The sequence below is a fragment of the Lucilia sericata genome, unplaced genomic scaffold (assembly GCF_015586225.1).
Source record: "Lucilia sericata isolate MDLA Ls3-8-SP2 unplaced genomic scaffold, ASM1558622v1 Contig005036F_arrow, whole genome shotgun sequence".
Lineage (NCBI taxonomy): Eukaryota > Metazoa > Arthropoda > Insecta > Diptera > Calliphoridae > Lucilia > Lucilia sericata.
The window spans coordinates 1-22,228 of NW_023997421.1; the positions used below are offsets into that span (position 1 = coordinate 1).

Here is a 22,228-nt window from a genome sequence, read left to right on the forward strand (position 1 = left end):
ATCGAAATAATATAGAAAACATTCTCTCTTAAATTTCAGAAATACTTCCTCCGCTATAGCTTAAATTCTGTACATGGTAATTTAGGTTATTTGAAAGCTTATCAAGTTCAGGCTGTTGCATTTGCTTTACCAAGAGAGGAGGGGAGGGGACTGTTCTAAACTATTTTTTTCCAAATATGTATATAAATTTGCTTCAGTTCTTTGGCGCTCTCTTCTATGCTAGAGGTTACAAGTCAGTTTTACTATGCCGGGTCTATCTATATGTAATATAATGATTCGAAATGACATGATTTAGAAAAAGAAATTTCGTACCTCATCGTCTTCATCATCGTGAGCCTCGTCGTTGAGTTGGTCGTTTAAGCTGCTTAAGATATCGTCTCTATTAACATGGGTATCATTTAGTTCCTCACCACAAATGCTGTTGGTGGTGTCAATGCCAATGCCGCCGCCGCCTACACCGCAACCAATGGCACAGTTGGAGGAGGTGGTGTCATCATTTTGAGGTTTATTTACATGATGATGATGAAGTTGTGTTGCCAGGGGAGGATTGCCTAATACTTCTGTTACATCGACAAGCGGACCTAGGGGATCGAACGAGTCCTCTAAGAGGATACCACTCTCAATAGCTGCAACAGCTTCCTCGTAGTATCAGTTAAGATCTCTACGAAAACTATCCTCTATTGAGGGATCGGCAATCATGATGGGATTTTTTCCGATAGCATTTGTAATCCGGCGCCATCGATAGGACCCAAATCAAGGTCGAGACTATCGAAGATATCACGCGATGAGGAATAATCGGAGAATATAATTTGGGGTATATTTGTAGTGGTTGTAGGTATGTGTGCTTGATTCTGTTGCTGCTGCTGCTGTTGATGATGATGGTGATGATGATGATTGTTGTGTGATGATTGCGTTTGATTGTGATGCATTTGATTCGCTGTTTGATTATTTAGATGATGATTATGCTGCTGCTGCTGTTGTTGTTGCTGCATTATGTGCGCGGATGGTGAAGGTACAGGCGATACACTACCACCCAACATTGTCAGACCGGGTGATGATACCGACAAAGGGGAAGGCGAGTGATGCGGCGAATGCATAGGCGAATGATGTGGCGATGTTTGGACCGATAACGACAGCTGCTGCTGATGTGGCGAATGTGCTGACATAGGTATAGGTAAGGGCGAGGGGTGGTGGCACACCATGTGATAAAGGCGAAGGTATGGGTGATGAATTGGCCGATAATATGTCTTGTCTATCATTGTTATTCATCAGACCTGTTCTACAGGCATTCGCAGGACCATTGCTATTCGCATTACTACTCGTGCTACTTGTGGTCGAATTATTGTTTAAAAGTTGTTGCTGTTGATGGTGATGTTGGAATTGTTGGGAGTTATTTCGCTGCTGCTGCTGTTGTTGTGGTAAATTGTTATTATTATTACAGTTGGATGTGCTATTTGTTGAGTTCGTTCTTGTTGTATTTGACGGGGTATTGGATGACGGTGTTGTCAAATCTCCAAAGTCTATTATTTTAGTATTAAAGTTATTGTGTTGCTGGTTGCCCATGCCCAAGTCTTCAAATTCCAAAGCATCGTAATTATTTTGCGGCGACTGACTATTATCTCCCAGATGAAACTGTTCGAAGTGATTATGAAAAGCAGGATTAAGCGTATTATAACCAGTGTTGGAGTCCAGATTCCCAAATGTGGTTTGTAAACTTTGTGTTGGTATTTGGTTTTGTGGGTTTTGACTACTATTCGCTCCGCTAACGGAGGAATTCAGATTACTTTGACAATGTCTTATGGGACTAGGCGGTGCACTTGTGTGTATATCGTTGGCTGGGCCCGATGTTAAAAGGCCGGGGGAAGAACCAGGACTGGGTGGATTTAATGGTTGACGATAGTCCGTTAGATTACCCAGTGTTGGCAATGTGTTAAGGGCAGCGGCTGTATTTTGTGCTGTGTTCGTTTGCTGTACATTCACGGGCGATTGTACAGACAAGTTGGTAAAGGACAAATGCGGTGAGGTTTGAACATTAGCTGTGGGGGTATTGGTGGCAGATGTTGGAGAATTTTCCTGTTGATGGTATGGAGAGGGAGGGCCACCCCCCTATTACCTCCACCTGCTGTACTGGGAGGACTAAAGGGACTAGGCGACTGATCCCGATCATGACATCCATTATTATGATGTGGCGATAGGATGGGCGAAAGAGTCTGTTGCTGTTGTGTTGCTGTTGTTGGCATCATTTGGTGTGCTGCTGTTATTGGTTGCATTTGGTTGGTTCGCATAGTGTAGGGAAGTTAAGTCGGGTAATGAGCCGGTGTTGTTAAATGATAATTGCTGTTCGTGCAGGGATTTGAACATGATATTGGAGTTGTTGTATTTGGCATTGACATATTGTTGTTGCTGTTGTTGGTGGTGATGCAAATGTTGTTGCTGCTGCTGCTGTTGTTGCTGCTGTAAACTTTGTTGTTGATTTTGTAAATGTTGCTGTAGCTGTTGGTGCTGTTGTTGTGCTTGTTGTTGCTGCTGCATTTGTAAACGTTGATGCTGCAGTTGTTGCTGTTGTAGTTGCTGCTGTTGTTGCTGTAGCAATGTGTTTTTTCTTTCTTTGTGCTTGTGGACTATAACTGCGCCCTATATTGGGCGATTGAGATCTTTGGCTGTTATGAGTTTGATGTTGATGATGATGGTGATAATTGGCATGCAGAGAATTATATCGCCCATACTGGGTACTGGACTGGATGCGCCAAAATTTCCCTCTGTCAAATTGTTAAGCGTTTGATGTAAAGCAGAATCGGAATTTGAACGTCTCCAACTACTACTATCCATGGGTGGACTTAAATAACTGTTTTGTGTTTGTTGCGTTACACCGCTTAGCATAAGACCGCTGGCGGTACTACCTTAGGGAGATCGATCTTGTTTACGTTCCGAGGGTCTTCTCATGGGGCCAACACCTACACTGCGGCCTCTTGATTCTCGATATGTGGGGAGAGCCAGATGTTGTTGTTTATTATACCAATACCACCACCACCTCCTCCTCCACCACCGCCTCCTATACTTCCACTACCTCCAGCATTTGCATCCGGAGAAGCACCACCACCACTGGCTCCACTACTTGTACACTGCCACCACTACCGCCACTTAAACTAGCATTTCTATGTAAACCACTTACCATCGGTTAGATCTGTGTTGACTAGGACATTATCTACGACTCTGGTTGCCTTACCTCATTCATAATTTTCTCAAATTCAGCTGTACCCTCAGCTTGTTTTCTGCTTTTGTAAAGCGATTTTTTCACTAAATTTACGTGGATTCGCCATTATTATTTGATTTGTGCGTTTGTATTTAACTTGAGCTTTTCACCCACAACCTTCTCAGGCTTCCCAAAGTATAACTCACTTGCTCACCCACCGCTTTACTCTCTAACACTTGCTCTTTTCTCTCTTCAGTTACTCTAATTGTAGTGATAAACGCCAGTTGTTATTTTTAAATTTATATCTTGTTTAATTTTTTTAATAATACAGAACAACTACAACTGCTGTTGCTACAGCCAAGTTGTCTGCAATATCTGTTACGTAGAGTATACGTAGAACATGCGTATTAAAATGGAAAAGGGGGAAATAGAAAACCCGTTAGATGAGAGGTTTTTAGTTTGTTGCCATTAATAGACAGTGAGTTGAATATGGGTGACCAAAAAGTGGGTGGGTTGGGATGTTTAGTTATTGTTTTGAAATGACAAAAACAGATAATTTGTTTGTTTTTATTGTTTTATTTTTCAGAATGCACAAGATATGCCGCATTAGCACAATGACCGTAGATCGTATGTCGTTTTAGCACAACAACAACAACATAAATAAACGGTATTGATAACGTGGCATTGATGATTTAAATATAGATTAACATCAGACACACACATACAAATACATAGTCGAGAATTTTGATAGAAAAGATATAAGAGCCGTTAGAAAGAGGCAGGCAGTAACAGTTAGAGACACACGTTATTGGTACAGGGTTAATATTATCATTGTATGCATATGAGTTTTATTATCGTCGTCGTCGTTGCCGTTGTTGGTTTTTGTTTTGTTGGCATTTATTAAACGTGTTGTATCGGTTTATGCATTCGTTCGGTCGGTAGATGATTTGATTTGAGTTTATTGATGGGTTTTTTATTGTTTTTATTTTATTTACACACACACAAGTAAACACACACATGCAAAGGTATTTATATCCATTGAAATCGTTTAATAATTCGATAAAATACAAAACCAATAAATACATATACATACATACCGCATCATATATGAGAGTTGTTGTTGTTGTTGGTTATATCAGGATATCAATAAAGCATAATTTAATAGAAATCGTATTCAAAATGAAAGGAAGAAAAGTAAAAAAGAAATGTACATTATTATGGGAAAAATTATTACTTAAAAATAATTAAATAGACATAATTAAGCAAGTATTTCATAAGAATTTATTTAAAATGCTGTTATTAAAATTAGTTTTAACTATTTATCGTATATACTAATTTACAAATCGTATTAAAAACAAATTAACCCTTTTCAGTACATAATGACATTTGTGCAGAGAAGTCCAAACTTTCAAAAGTTTTCAGGCTTTTGAACAATTTATTATATTGGGATGAGATTGTAATGAATTTTGTAATAAATACTATGAACATGACATTTTTCCCAAACCAAGTTCATTCAAAATAAGTTTCCAATCTATCATTTCAGCTCATAAAATGTCCTTTATCATGGCTTAGACTAGACTATAGACTAGACTACAGACTAGACCATAGACTAGATTGTAGACTAGACTATAAACAATAAAGCACAATTTATATAATAGACTATAGACTATACTATAGACTATGTAGACTTTAGATTATAGACCAGACTATAGACTAAACTATAGACTAAACTATATAATAGACTAAAGACTAGACTATAGACTAGACTATAGATTAGACTATAGACTAGACTATAGACTAGACTAGACTATAGACTAGACTAGACTATAGACTAGACTATAGACTAGACTATAAACTAGACTATAGACTAGACTATAGACTAGACTATAGACTAGACTATAGACTAGACTATAGACTAGACTATAGACTAGACTATAGACTAGACTATAGACTAGACTATAGACTAGACTATTGACTAGACTATAGACCAGACTATAGACTAGACTATAGACTAGACTATATACTAGACTATAGACTAGACTATAGACTAGACTAGACTAGACTATAGAATAGACTATAGACTAGACTATAAACTAGACTATAGACTAGACTATAGACTAGACTAGACTAGACTATAGACTAGACTATAGACTAACTATAGACTAGACTATAGACCAGACTATAGATTAGACTATAGACTAGACTATAGACTAGACTATAGACTAGACTATAGACTAGACTATAGACTAGACTATAGACTAGAATATAAACTAGACTATAGACTAAACTATAGACTAGACTATAGACTAGACTATAGACTAGACTATAGACTAGACTATAGACTGGACTATAGACTAGACTATAGACTGGACTATAGACTAGACTATAGACTAGACTATAGACTAGACTATAGACTAGACTATAGACTAGACTATAGACTAGACTATAGACTAGACTATAGACTAGACTATAGACTAGACTATAGACTAGACTATAGACTAGACTATAGACTAGACTATAGACTAGACTATAGAGTAGACTATAGACTAGACTATAGACTAGACTATAGACTAGACTATAGACTAGACTATAGACTAGACTATAGACTAGACTATAGACTAGACTATAGACTAGACTATAGACTAGACTATAGACTAGACTATAGACTAGACTATAGACTAGACTATAGACTAGACTATAGACTAGACTATAGACTAGACTATAGACTAGACTATAGACTAGACTATAGACTAGACTATAGACTAGACTATAGACTAGACTATAGACTAGACTATAGACTAGACAAGACTATAGACTAGACAAGACTATAGACTAACAAGACTATAGACTAGACTAGACTATAGACTAGACTATAGACTAGACGATAGACTAGACTATAGACTAGACTATAGACTAGACTATAGACTAGACTATAGACTAGACTATAGACTAGACTATAGACTAGACTATAGACTAGACTATAGACTAGACTATAGACTAGACTATAGACTAGACTATAGACTAGACTATAGACTAGACTATAGACTAGACTATAGACTAGACTATAGACTAGACTATAGACTAGACTATAGACTAGACTATAGACTAGACTATAGACTAGACTATAGACTAGACTATAGACTAGACTATAGACTAGACTATAGACTAGACTATAGACTAGACTATAGACTAGACTATAGACTAGACTATAGACTAGACTAGATAGAGACTATAGACTAGACTATAGACTAGACTATAGACTAGACTATAGACTAGACTATAGACTAGACTATAGACTAGACTATAGACTAGACTATAGACTAGACTATAGACTAGACTATAGACTAGACTATAGACTAGACTATAGACTAGACTATAGACTAGACTATAGACTAGACTATAGACTAGACTATAGACTAGACTATAGACTAGACTATAGACTAGACTATAGACTAGACTATAGACTAGACTATAGACTAGACTATAGACTAGACTATAGACTAGACTATAGACTAGACTATAGACTAGACTATAGACTAGACTATAGACTAGACTATAGACTAGACTATAGACTAGACTATAGACTAGACTATAGACTAGACTATAGACTAGACTATAGACTAGACTATAGACTAGACTATAGACTAGACTATAGACTAGACTATAGACTAGACTAGACTATAGACTAGACTATAGACTAGACTATAGACTAGATTAGACTAGACTATAGACTAGACTATAGACTAGACTATAGACTAGACTATAGACTAGACTATAGACTAGACTATAGACTAGACTATAGACTAGACTATAGACTAGACTATAGACTAGACTATAGACTAGACTATAGACTAGACTATAGACTAGACTATAGACTAGACTATAGACTAGACTATAGACTAGACTATAGACTAACGATAGACTAGACTATAGACTAGACTATAGACTAGACTATAGACTAGACTATAGACTAGACTAGACTAGACTATAGACTAGACTATAGACTAGACTATAGACTAGACTATAGACTAGACTAGACTAGACTAGACTAGACTATAGACTAGACTATAGACTAGACTAGACTAGACTATAGACTAGACTAGACTATAGACTAGACTAGACTATAGACTAGACTAGACTAGACTATAGACTAGACTAGACTATAGACTAGACTAGACTATAGACTAGACTATACTAGACTATAGACTAGACTAGACTATAGACTAGACTATAGACTAGACTATAGACTAGACTATAGACTAGACTATAGACTAGACTATAGACTAGACTATAGACTAGACTATAGACTAGACTATAGACTAGACTATAGACTAGACTATAGACTAGACTATAGACTAGACTATAGACTAGACTATAGACTAGACTATAGACTAGACTATAGACTAGACTATAGACTAGACTATAGACTAGACTAGACTAGACTATAGACTAGACTATAGACTAGACTATAGACTAGACTATAGACTAGACTATAGACTAGACTATAGACTAGACTATAGACTAGACTATAGACTAGACTATAGACTAGACTATAGACTAGACTATAGACTAGACTATAGACTAGACTATAGACTAGACTATAGACTAGACTATAGACTAGACTATAGACTAGACTATAGACTAGACTATAGACTAGACTATAGACTAGACTATAGACTAGACTATAGACTAGACTATAGACTAGACTATAGACTAGACTATAGACTAGACTATAGACTAGACTATAGACTAGACTATAGACTAGACTATAGACTAGACTATAGACTAGACTATAGACTAGACTATAGACTAGACTATAGACTAGACTATAGACTAGACTATAGACTAGACTATAGACTAGACTATAGACTAGACTATAGACTAGACTATAGACTAGACTATAGACTAGACTATAGACTAGACTATAGACTAGACTATAGACTAGACTATAGACTAGACTATAGACTAGACTATAGACTAGACTAGACTAGACTAGAGACTAGACTATAGACTAGACTATAGACTAGACTATAGACTAACTATAGACTAGACTATAGACTAGACTATAGACTAGACTATAGACTAGACTATAGACTAGACTATAGACTAGACTATAGACTAGACTATAGACTAGACTATAGACTAGACTATAGACTAGACTATAGACTAGACTATAGACTAGACTATAGACTAGACTATAGACTACTAGACTAGACTATAGACTAGACTATAGACTAGACTATAGACTAGACTATAGACTAGACTATAGACTAGACTATAGACTAGACTATAGACTAGACTATAGACTAGACTATAGACTAGACTATAGACTAGACTATAGACTAGACTATAGACTAGACTATAGACTAGACTATAGACTAGACTATAGACTAGACTATAGACTAGACTATAGACTAGACTATAGACTAGACTATAGACTAGACTATAGACTAGACTATAGACTAGACTATAGACTAGACTATAGACTAGACTATAGACTAGACTATAGACTAGACTATAGACTAGACTATAGACTAGACTATAGACTAGACTATAGACTAGACTATAGACTAGACTATAGACTAGACTATAGACTAGACTATAGACTAGACTATAGACTAGACTATAGACTAGACTATAGACTAGACTATAGACTAGACTATAGACTAGACTATAGACTAGACTATAGACTAGACTATAGACTAGACTATAGACTAGACTATAGACTAGACTATAGACTAGACTATAGACTAGACTATAGACTAGACTATAGACTAGACTATAGACTAGACTATAGACTAGACTATAGACTAGACTATAGACTAGACTATAGACTAGACTATAGACTAGACTATAGACTAGACTATAGACTAGACTATAGACTAGACTATAGACTAGACTATAGACTAGACTATAGACTAGACTATAGACTAGACTATAGACTAGACTATAGACTAGACTATAGACTAGACTATAGACTAGACTATAGACTAGACTATAGACTAGACTATAGACTAGACTATAGACTAGACTATAGACTAGACTATAGACTAGACTATAGACTAGACTATAGACTATACTATAGACTAGACTATAGACTAGACTATAGACTAGATAGACTAGACTATAGACTAGACTATAGACTAGACTATAGACTAGACTATAGACTAGACTATAGACTAGACTATAGACTAGACTATAGACTAGACTATAGACTAGACTATAGACTAGACTATAGACTAGACTATGACTAGACTATAGACTAGACTATAGACTAGACTATAGACTAGACTATAGACTAGACTATAGACTATAGACTAGACATAGACTAGACTATAGACTAGACTATAGGACTAGACTATAGACTAGACTATAGGCTAGACTATAGACTAGACTATAGACTAGGACTATAGACTAGACTATAGACTAGACTATAGACTAGACTATAGACTAGACTATAGACTAGGACTATAGACTAGACTATAGACTAGACTATAGACTAGACTATAGACTAGACTATAGGACTAGACTATAGACTAGACTATAGACTAGACTATAGACTAGACTATAGACTAGACTATAGACTAGACTATAGACTAGGACTATAGACATGACTATAGACTAGACTATAGACTAGACTATAGACTAGACTATAGACTAGACTATAGACTAGACTATAGACTAGACTATAGACTAGACTATAGACTAGACTATAGACTAGGACTATAGACTAGACTTAGTCTAGACTATAGATTAGACTAGATTATAGACTAGGACTATAGACAACACTAAAGACTATAGACTAGACTATAGACTAGACTATAGACTAGAGTATAAACTATACTATAGACCTAACTATAGACTAGACTATACTAGACTAGACTATACTATAGACTATACTATAGACTAGACGAGATCAGGTATATTACGTTGATTTAGCACTGTTAAATATAACTGGTGAACAAATTTCTCTCCCAAGATCAAATGAGAGATTTATAGGATACCTTTCGATTCCATATCTTTATGATTTTCCTGATCATCTAGATGTACCTAAATCAAGGAGAGTACATTTTTTACCATTGATGTAAGTATTTATTGTTGGACATCTATGGGTAGCCGAGTTACAAAAGGTTACCAGTAAATATAACTTTTAAAACTATTTATAAACGAAATGTTTTCTATTTTTAAATAAAACAACGATTCGAACAAATTAAAAATAACTGAAATTGTTCATATACATACAAACTAATATTAAGTACTTTAGTAAATATTTGTTTTAGATTTTATTTATAAATTTACACACATATACATACATACAAACAGGCCGAGACTTTAAACTTATCGCTAGTGTGAAGTAAGTGGTTGAATGTTTATAAAAATACATGCATCTTTATATATGTATACCTACATATGCACATACATATGTAATCGTAACGCTTCTACAAATAAATTGTTCTAGGTAAGTGTTACTGGTCGAATTAAAGTTGCCCTTCGTTTAGATTTAAAACAAAATTGTTTGCTTTAGAAAGTAAATTTCTCTACAGGAATGTAAAAAGGATTCTAAATAAAATAATTTTTATTATAAATCAAATATTACTCAATTAGTTATTGTACTACAAGAAATAGGGCAAAATAGAGCAAAAATTCAAAATAGTCAACATTTTTTGGTTAAAATTTACCAAACTAACTTACAAATGGAAAAAAACCATAATTTAAAATATTAAAAATTAAATAGCTTACACGCGTAACATTTACGCATATTATTAATACCGATCACTTCACATTTTGCGCTTTTTTTTGTTATATTAAAAAAAGACTCTATAGGCTTTTCAAAAGAAAAAAAAAATTATCTAGAAACTTGCTGTTAATCATCATAATCCAGTTTGGTATCAAATACAGAAATGATAACAAATTGAAATTATTAAGGGTTCCGAGTATCGATAAGTAAATATATATTAGCATATAGATTGATTTAATATTGTTATGTGTGTATAGTAGAGTTTTAAATGTCAAAGGTGTTCCACACATTTAATTACGTACATACATACAAACATACATAGAGTGTATGGCAATAAATATAGAAAAAAGTAATTAAGAATTTAATTTATAGAGTAAAAATAACATTAGACAAATTATGAAAAGCTTATTAAAGTTGTCTAGAAAGAAAATGTCTTTAAAGTTAGTAGATAACAGTTAGAAATTGTGAGCAATTTGATACTTTAAATTCAACAACTTAAAACATTTCTTTAAAATGTAAAAAAGTAATTTAATATTTCTTTATACCATAAAGCTTTTAAACATTTTACGAAGCCATCTAATTTAATTTACCCTGCTCAAATATAATTTAACACGATTTAAACATCAAAGACCACTCAATTGTGTGTCAAATAAAATCAATTATTTATTTAAACTGTCAAATAGATTAGTTGAAAATGAAGTAAACACAATCGTTGAGATTAAACATTTTAATCTTGTATTATTTTTGGATAATGCTCAAAGTTTAGTTTATATAGTGACTCAAACATATATTCGTACATATACATATGTATAAGTATTTAGTGAAGAGCTGGGAGCCGATTTCATATTAACTGGTTGACACTGGTAATCATTTATCAAATTAACCGGTTTTTGTGGCAATTCGAAACCGGTTTATGTAAAACATTATTTATTGAATTGATTTTTTAAATTTGACTCTCTTATCTGGAGGTAGCGATTTATAAACTAAAAAACTATCAGAATAATACTTTGATCTAGTTGACTTTTAGATTGAGTACTTTTTTAATCACTTAGAGTCAGTCATTAACTCCGTTATATCATAAGATTGTGATTGTATGATTTTTAAATGTATGAGTCCGCTTACACACTGATTTTGTGGCTCACAGAATCAGATACTATGTTTTGTTAGATTTTCATTACTCAAGCTATTAAATAGCAGTTACTCTGACAGATCTTTGTGATCTCTTTCGATTTTCTGATATGTTAAAGGTTTGGGAGCTTACCATTCAAAATAGAAAGCTTCCGAAGTACATTACAGAAGTCCTGAATATAAATAGCATTGAGATATATATTATCTGATCCCGTTCTATTTGATAGTTTTATGAACAAGTGGTTCAAGGTTAGTATATATGGATAGTTTGGAAATTAACAAGAGTACTTACAGAACATTTAGCACATTTTGATTCCAACTTAAATTTGAATAGATACATTAGTGAAATATCTTTGCAATAGTTCAGAGCATGTACCAAGATATCTCAGATACATCACGTGTTTTAGGAATGTTATTTTATGAAACAGTCCAGGAACTAATAATTAATCAGAGTTATGTTTTGGAAACCAAATAAATTCAACAGGGTATCGTCTAAACTAGGACAGGGAATGTTTGAAGAAATTTGAAGAATTTGAAGAAATTTTACAGGTTGTATATTGTGATAATTCACTAAGAGCAACTGAAGTGAAGTAGAGTCGAAAGAGCTCCGTTTTGAAAGAGCCTACAGCTCCAGTCAGATGTATAATATTAGATCCAATATACAGCAAAATGTAGCTAATTCCATCTAGTTTCAGATTTTATAAGAATATTGTAAACGATTCTTGCTGGATATATTCAAAGCAGATTCAGCCTTCTCATTGCCATGGTAGTCTCTATGCTATAAGTCACCTGAGTCTCTGCGTATAGAGTTATACAGACATCTAAAGCTTGACATTTGCAATAGTTCAGATCATATCTTAGATACGTTACTTGTTTTGGTATTGCGATATTTGTGAAATAGTTCAGAGATGAATAGTTAATCTGTATTATGTTATGGAACCCAATTCAATTCGACAGAGTATCGTCTAATCTTGGACAAGGAATGTATGCAATCTTGGTAATTCACTGTATTTAACTGAAGTGAAGTCAAATAGAGTCGAAATGATTACATTATAAAAGGAACACAGCTCTCATCAGATGTATAATTTTAATAGCAGTGAGTCTATATAATTCCACATATTTTCAGATGTTCTAAAAAAATCTGACGGTACTACTCTTAATAGACTCCAGCGAAATTGCAAATGAAGAATTGCTTGAGATATTCAAAGCAGATCCCGTTGATAACTTATTCGCTTGCAATTGATATTGTAGTCTCTATGCTAAGAATCACCTGAATCTCTGCAGATGAGTCATACAGACTTCTAAACCTTGACAGAGAAATATCTTTGCAATGTTGTTGTGAGTCTAGATTATTCCATCTATTTTTGGAGACCTCAGCGAAATTGCAAATATAGCCTTGCTGTATATATTCAAAGCAGATCCCGTTCATGATAACTTATCCACCCACTTATTGTCAAGGTAGTCTCTATGCTAAGAGTCACCTTGACAGAAAATTCGTCGCAGAAAACACCTGAACCAACAACGCAGTTCCCTTTTGAACCATCTGTATAGAACCTGGTGTTAGAATTCGTCCACTATGTTACCTTAGGATCCTTATCACTTTAAGACATTTGAAATGAGACCCTTATAAATACAACCAACCGACCATACACCTAAATATTTAGATACTAGTGGCCGAAATTTTATTCTCGGATTCCACACTTAACCTCATCTTCATGTAAACTTTAGCTTGATTGGGCAATATTTATTTCTGGATCAGCCTTTCCCTTGTCGGTATTTTCAACTTATGTCCCAAATATATGGACTTTTTGCTCGATGATGACCCAAAGCCGATTTCACAGAAATGGATCGTCCAAATATTTGATGTCTCATCATATTACATAGCTCAAGTTAGTTCGATAGTGGAAAATCTTATTACTTTGGTACCAGATCTCCATTTCCTCTTAAAGATGATTTAAATACATTTTTAAGCAGCCCGTAACGGTTGATCTTATTAGACAGCTTAGCTTATAGCATTAAAAAGTGTTGATAGATCTAATAACTCAAGGACAGTTCTTTAAGTATCGTGTTAATATTGAAAAAATTGTGGGTGACTCTGGGGTAACTGGTCACAAATGGAGTTATTTTTCGACATTTTCATCTTAATTCGAGAAATGACTGACTGACACTCATATCACTCATGATCCTTTTGACTGTTTGGAAGAATACAATATAGAATAGATTAGATCAATACAAGGACTGTTGCAATGAGTGATTTTCTCTGAAATTGTGTTCTTATTTTTGATACCCGTATAATTTTATGTATCATGCCTCTTTTATTAAGAACACACCCATTTTTGGGGGCTTGGTCAAAAGGCCATACAACATATTATAGGGAAAGTTAATTTTTCATCCGTAACATTAGTATGTGAAACAAATTTTCTGCAGAAGTATTTTCTGCCACTTTTGATTTAAAAGGATTTAATTCTAATGTCCACGAACACTATCTATCGTACTTTTCAATCACACAGCTAAAGTAGGAGTCACCACTGCTAGTATAACTGATGATCCTTCTCTTCTGTTATCTGTTTTCGGCTTCGTTGATCCATTGTGTGGAAGAATGACGATATGACATCGTACGAAAATGAGTTCATATAAAATAGACTAGTAAGTCAACTAGTTAATGGACTAATCTAGTCTAGTCAATACTAGTCAATAGACTAATGCATAGTCCATGACTATAGACTAGTTTATTAGCTAGTCTATAGACTAATCCAATGAACCAATCAAAGATTTGTCCACAAACGAGTCAATAGACTAATTCAAGGCTTTTCGACTCCATAGATAAAGTCAGTAAACTTTTCAATATATGTATAAAAATGTGTATCAATTAACCACAACTTTTTTAATTCCATTTCAAAACCGGTTGTTTCTTATAGGATAAAGTCTCAAATAGTATTATTAGTTAATACTATAGGTGTTTTTGAACCATATCTTCTTATTAGAATTTTGCAATCTTTTTCACATTTCACTTAAAAATGCACATCTTTTTTTTAAATCACGACCGAAAAGGGTTAAATATTTTTAATACAAATTCATTGGTATTTATATGAACAAATTAAACATAAGTAAATTATAATTAATAAAAAAAGCAATTAACAAGTACTTACGGTTTAAGGTTTAATCCAATAAAATGTATAAAGTGTTGAGGCGGCAAAAAGTATTTTTTTTTTAATAAAAATGTTGATTTAACACAAATGACAGATGTGACACTTTCTTTAATTGTTTCTTTTTTTCCGTTTATTTTGAATTTTTATTCCACTTTTGTTTTGTTTTCTTTTTTGTTTAATATTTATTTTTGTTAATTTTTCTTTTAACTTTTGTTTTTTTGCTTAAGAGAGGTTGCTTGTTAAGTCAAAATACGTTGGCTGATTTAAAAAAAAAAGTTTTTTTTGTTAATTAATAATAAATAAAAGGAATAATAATAAACTTCGCGCTTTTTTTTCACGCTGACTTTTATTTTCTATAGTAAAAATGGCAACAGCAGCAGCAGCAATAACAACAAAAACATTTACTACTACAAAATAATTTACAAAAGTTCAGAACAAAGTTTTGAAACGCAAAAGAACAACAACATGGAAAAATAGCAAATAATATACAAATATTAAAAAAAATACAAATACCACGAGTTAAAAAAATTAACGCGTACAGCCATAGGAAGAGAGAGAGAGAGAGAGAGCGAAAATATCTACTAAATACATCCAGCTGAGCAGAGCGAATAAAGTATAAATTCAGAATAAATATTTCATTTGCTATATTAGAAATAAAAACAAATATAGAATACAAAGAAAGAAGAAATTGGGCAATACCGAATCGTAAATACTCTTCACCTTTAAGATTTTGCAATGAATTATATTTCGGTAGTCGACTCGATATTGATTTTCGGTATTGGACCTTATATGGGAGCTAGGTTTTAGTTGGTAATACAATATAAAAAGGATTTCTAAAATAGTTATTGACGATTCGGATCTCAAAGATATCTGGGGTCTTCTGAAAACAGATTACATTGATGAACTTTCCCTATATTGTTGTGATTGCAATCCGGAGAAAAAGAGGTGCCTCTAATCAGCTTTCATTTGAATGATTTGACCTGGGCTCGAACCAGAGAGCCATATAATCTGGTACCACGGGAAGCGGTAGACGAGATGGTAAAGTTTCGGACTTTGTCTTGTTCCGGTTATTGGAGAAGTCTCTTAAGATCATATTTTGGTTAAAAGACTGAAACATGGTGAAATTTATATTTCGGGATTTGGTGGGTGTTCCTGCCGAATAAGACAACAGATACCATGCAGAGGACAGACTACGGGGCTAAGTGTTTTGAATGGCTTGGTGTCAAATGTGATGAGATGCATTATGAATGGGGGGGGTATATGGACTTAGTCCACCTGTACCTTCAGGGTTTACTCTGTTTATACCGGATTTACCAGAGTTTGTTCTCAGTAAGTAAGAAAATTTTGATGGATTCGTATTTCGGTCTTGTCAAGGTGCTGTTGCCGAATCCACAGAGATCATATCCTCTGCTTGACAAACGGAAGTAATGTTGTTGTATCTCGAAAGTTAAGAAACGGAGCAGCAATGGTGACAGATCAGTTAGCTCAAGTACTCGAGCAAATTGCTTGGACATGGATCGGCGGAATCATGTACAAAACTTTACAACCTGCTTGTAAGAAACACAAAGTATCGGTGGTGTGTCGTCTAATAGCCCAAGCAGTGGTTGTAAAATTATCACCGTGAAATAAGGCCATCATGGCAGGTGTTCACGTAAAGCACTTTAACTTATATATACGGACGGACAGACAGACAGACAGACAGACGGACATGACTTAATCGAAACTGTTATCCATGAGGCTATTATACGATCGAAAAATTCTATTGTAGAATTTACAAACGAAATGACAAACTTATATATACCCATCTCACGAAGGTGAAGGGTATACAAAAACAACAACAAATAGCGATTGATTTTAAAATAAGTTTAAGTTAGAGTACGAATAATCAAACAAAAAAGGGGGGCAAATAAAACAAAAACAATACCACAAGGCCCTCAAAGGGACGGTGGAAGGAGGTGGTTATGATGAAATGCAAAGTTTATACTTAAGAATGTGCATTTAGATTAGAAGAGAGAGGTAGAGGATCAAGACGAGTTTATTTTTGTGTTTATAATATAAATTGTTTGTTATTTATTCATTTTTTATACACAATTATTATTTTCGTTATTTTTTTTTGTTGCTGTTTTCAAAATATTTGAGCAGCTTTAAAGTCAGCCATTAAATTAAACATTTTTCGAATATTTGTTTTTTGTCCGAAATAAAAAAAAATTATGACAACAGCAAACAAACAGCTGCTAAAATGTTTTGTTAAAAAAAATTTACACATTTTTTTTAATGATACTTAAAATCTGGCAACAATTTAATTACATTTTTTTTTTGATTAAGAATAAAACCAGATCATTGTTGATTTTGTCACTTTTCAAGATTTACATGTATTTGTTGTTTTTGTTTTTCTTTATTTTGTATTTATTTAAATATTTATTTATTTTCTTATTATTTTCTTCGTCGTCGTCGTCGTCTTTGTAGTGTTTGTTGTTTTTGTAGTTTTACCTTTTTTGTATCTTTCTGAAGATTTTTGTATATTTAACATTAAACAGTGTTGCCCACATTTTAGAAGATACTAAAATCGCTTAGTTGTAGATACGACAAAAGCGACATAATCTACATTATCTCTTGTACATTTTTTGTAATATATACCAAAATAAAATTGTTAAAGATTCAAAACTAATATTTGTTAGATCAGAGTATTTCTCGTAGAGTAGAGGATTTAGTTGAATAAAATTTGCCTAAATAATCACAAATATATGGTAAACAATTCCAATTGATTAAATACAAATATCGATGTGTAATCGAAAGAAAGGAGGTTTTTATCCTTTCTCATATATGGGTCTCTTTTTGGATTAGATAATTATGTTACTTTTGAATATGAGGGTATCGGAGATGACCTACCTTCTCTTGTGAAAAACACATTCTATCAAACTATCAATAGATTAGTGAGATCAAGACCACAGATTTCAAAAGCTCTGGCATTACACACATTCCAACTCCAATGTTCCTCTACTAGACTTGGTGGTAGAAAAGGTCTATGTAAGTATAGTTCATGGATGGATATATACGGATAAACAGCAGGACTGGAGCTAATATTTGTGTCCAAATGTTTGTGGTTCTTATACTAGACAGAAACCAATATGTATGTATACTTGGTGGCAGAAAAGGACTTAGTAAGATTGGTTCATGGATGGATCTATACGGATAAACAACAGGACTGGAGCTAGTATTTGTGGTCCAAATTAGAAAAACCTTCCTAGGTAGAGAAAGATATTCCTAGAGAAAGTATTATTCTATCTTTCAACCAAAAATCTACGCCTTTTGGAAAAGAGAACTTTAGAAGTATGATGAGAGGTTTGAGAATATTCGAGATGACGGATAGTCAAGTGTCACTTAGGTCCTAGATAATATATGTATATGGAATCAGGCCGTGAACTTTAGCATTCCCTACACATACCCATGGATCTAAACTGATAAACAGCAAGACTGTAGTTGTATTTGCGGTCGAAATTAGAAAGACATTCCTAGGGGGAGAATGACATTCCTAGATAAAGTATCTTCCAGCCGAAAATATACGCCTTCTTTGGAAAAGAGAACTTTAGGAGTATGATGAGAGGTTTGAGAATATTCCAGATGTCGGATAGTCAAGTGTCACTTAGCTCCCAGCTAATATATGTATATGCCTACACATATACATTCCACCTTTAATGTTCTTATACTAGATTTGGTGGCAGAAAGGGACTAAGTATGTTTCATGAATTGATCTATACGGAAAAACAACAGGACATCATACTGGACTTTAGGAGTATGATGAGAGGTTTGAGAATATTTGAGATGTCGGATAGTCAAGTGTCACGTAGCTCCAAGATAATATATGCATATGAAATCTGGCCGGGAACTTTCATTCCCTATACATATGTAAGATAAAATCAGGGTTCAAGAACGAGCCAGAAAAATATTTCCATATTAGTCATATTTCCCTAGTTTTTTGGTAGTGGAGTTGCTCTAGATCAGAGTTGTTAGATCTTTTAAATAATATAGAAATTCTTTCAATGAAATCCCATTTACAACTTATTCTTGAGTTTATTCCAATTAGTTTTGGCCAATGTTGTAACTTGAACGATATGATATACCATAGGCTATTCGCTAGGAAAGAAATACACAGTACCTATGAATTACTAAACAATTTGTAACGATGTATCAAACGAGTACAGGGTTAATGTCTTGTTTATTGACTTTTCAATATACTAGTCGTTAAACTGTTCTGGGGACTATTCTATGCACTAGTCTATTGACAAGATTATTTACTACTTTATAGAGTTATCCATTGACTAGTCTGGTGACTAGTCTATGCTGTAGTATGTGGATCATTGAACTGGTCTATTAGTTAGTCAAGTTTGCTGGCTAAATTTTGTAGTATTCTAGGGACTAATCTAGTCCCTAACTAGTCTATTCAGTAGTTTTGTTCTAGTCTATGAGTCGATTTACAAGTTTATTGACTACTTAATGAATTTATCTATTGAAAGGTCTGTTCATTATTTTATGAACTAGCCTTTGAACTGTCCTAAGGATTAGTCTATTGACTAGTCTATAGTATAGTCTATGGACTGATTAGTCTAAGCACTAGTTGAAATTCTAGTCGATTGAAAAGTTTATTTACTACTTAAGGGTTTTATCTATTGATAGTTCTTTTGACTATTTTATGAACTAGCCTTAGGGATTAGTCTATGAATTAGTCTAGGTCAATGGACAAGTCTTTACAGTCTATGAACTAGTCTATGAACTCGACTAAAGGCAAGTTTATAGGAAATTTATGGACTAATCTTTTGACTAGTCAATGTACGGAATAGACTGCTCACTAGTCAGCTATGTAAGTATTATATGAACTAGTCTATGTTCAAGTCCACTAACAAATTTTCATACTACCTTTCAAGAAACGTTGTGGTGCATGTATAAATTATATACGTTATTTTGGAAAAGCATGGTCCCTAGCATTCATAATATAGTACCAGAAGGAGGATCATGAACTTCAATAATTTAAGCAAAGGGGTTATTTTGTGATATATCAGATGGTGGTCCTCACTAAGGGCATCCTAATATTAGCATAATTTTCATATATTTAGATTATTTTAAGATTAGTCCTTTGCGGAATGCTCTATAGACCTTCCAAAAAGAAGGATTTTAAAAAATTTACAATAATAATTTTTATTAATTCCTTTTAAAACTCCGACTATAACAGTTTATTAAACAAACTCGCTAAACAATAATAAACGTCAACTTCTCTCTAGCAATCTCCTCACCATTGGCAACACTGTTTTTATCATCAATTTTGTTTTTATTATTTTCTTTTTTTTTTTATACAACACGACAACCCCATGTAACCGACTGTTGAAAAAAATCTCTGCATATTAAATTTTTTTTCTCGTTGTGCCAGCGCAGCACAATATAGTGAGTGAGTGCTCCTGTGACCTCTTTTTGAATTTGCTTTTGTTGCTTGTTTTCTATATATTATTTTTATTTGATTTTTCTAAATGGTTAAGTCGGTCGGCTCTTTAATGTTTTGAAAAAAAATCAACAACTTATGCAAAAGTAAATATTTTAATACTTTTTTTATATGCAGAATTTATTAAATTTTAATTTTGTTTTTTTCTCAATTAAGTTAATTTTTATTCGCAATTTATATTATTTTTTCATTTCAATTCTTTTCTATATGTATTTTTTATATTTTCTGTTTTAAAAATTTCTTTATTTTTTTTCTTCTTCATATTGTTGTTGGTATTGCTGCTGCGCCGTATGCTTCTTCTTGTCGTTTAATTGCATTTCTCTGGTCTTGTGTATTTATTATTATTATTATTTTTTTTTGTATTATTATGCACACACAACATTCCTTAACTTGCACATTTGAATATACAGTCAAACACAGATACTCACAGACACACTTTCACACACACACATATGGGGACTTATATCAACACACTCATACACCATCAGGCACACACTGGCTCATACTCCTCTGCCAGCTATCATTAAGAAAAAAATATCTATATTTTTCTTAACAAAAATAAAAAATTATTTCAATTTTTTTTTTTTTTCAAGAAATTACTTTAACAATTGTATTTTTTCTGTAAATTATTAACAGCTCCTTATTTTATTTTCTCTTTTTTTAAATATTCTTTATTTTACTCAATAATAATTCCGTATTCTTATGTCGTTTCGTTTTCTTTTTTTAACATTTTTTTTCTGTCTATTTGGCCCCAAAAAATTCTGTTATGCCTGTTCTTATTTTTTGGTTGGTAATTTTTTTCTCTTTACTTTTTTTTAGGGGGGTTTCTTCTAACACTACACAAATTCGTTTTAATTCTTTAAATATTCATTGTAAATAATTTTTTTGTTTATTTCACTTGTTTTCTTCTTTTTTTCACTTTTGTTTTCAATAATATTATGAATTTATTTGGTTAAAAAGTAAATTCTTTTTGCGGAATATTATATTTTTCTTCATTCATTTTTCTCCAGAAAAATATTGTTCAGCAAAACACGAACTGTCACTCGGATGTCAAATTGACGACTGAAAATGTGTCAAAATTTTCTAAGTGGCTGTGTTTACTGTGCTGAGGTGTGTTTAGTTGGTTTAACAGCCTTTAGTCGAGACACATTTTTGCTGCTTTAATGTGTTTAACAGACGTTAGCTAGCGCTGTGTTAGTAAATTGTTTTACTGGGTTGTATGTGGGAAAGAATTTTGTACGTTAATTTTTGAAATTTGTTGAAATTTTAAGAAAGTATTAAATCAATAATGCTCCATAGAAAAAACTCTGTTAATTAAAGACATCTTGATAGAAAACTCTTATACGCAAAATATCCAAAAGAAAAAAACACTTTTATATAACTTTCTTCTTAAAATTGTTCTTGTACACAGAATTCTCTATAGAGAAATTATCGCAAATAAAATTTTTTACAACAAATCTGTAACACTGTATTACATGCAGAAACAAAACTGTCGTATACAATTTTAACACTGCAAATCTCCTATAGAA

General features: G+C 33.2%; 1 pseudogene; it reads right to left on the reverse strand.

The window, feature by feature from the left end:
- Window positions 1-8: 8 nt before the first annotated feature.
- On the reverse strand, window positions 9-21,749 carry LOC119615355 (annotated as a pseudogene).
- Between the last annotated feature and the right edge of the window lie 479 nt (window positions 21,750-22,228).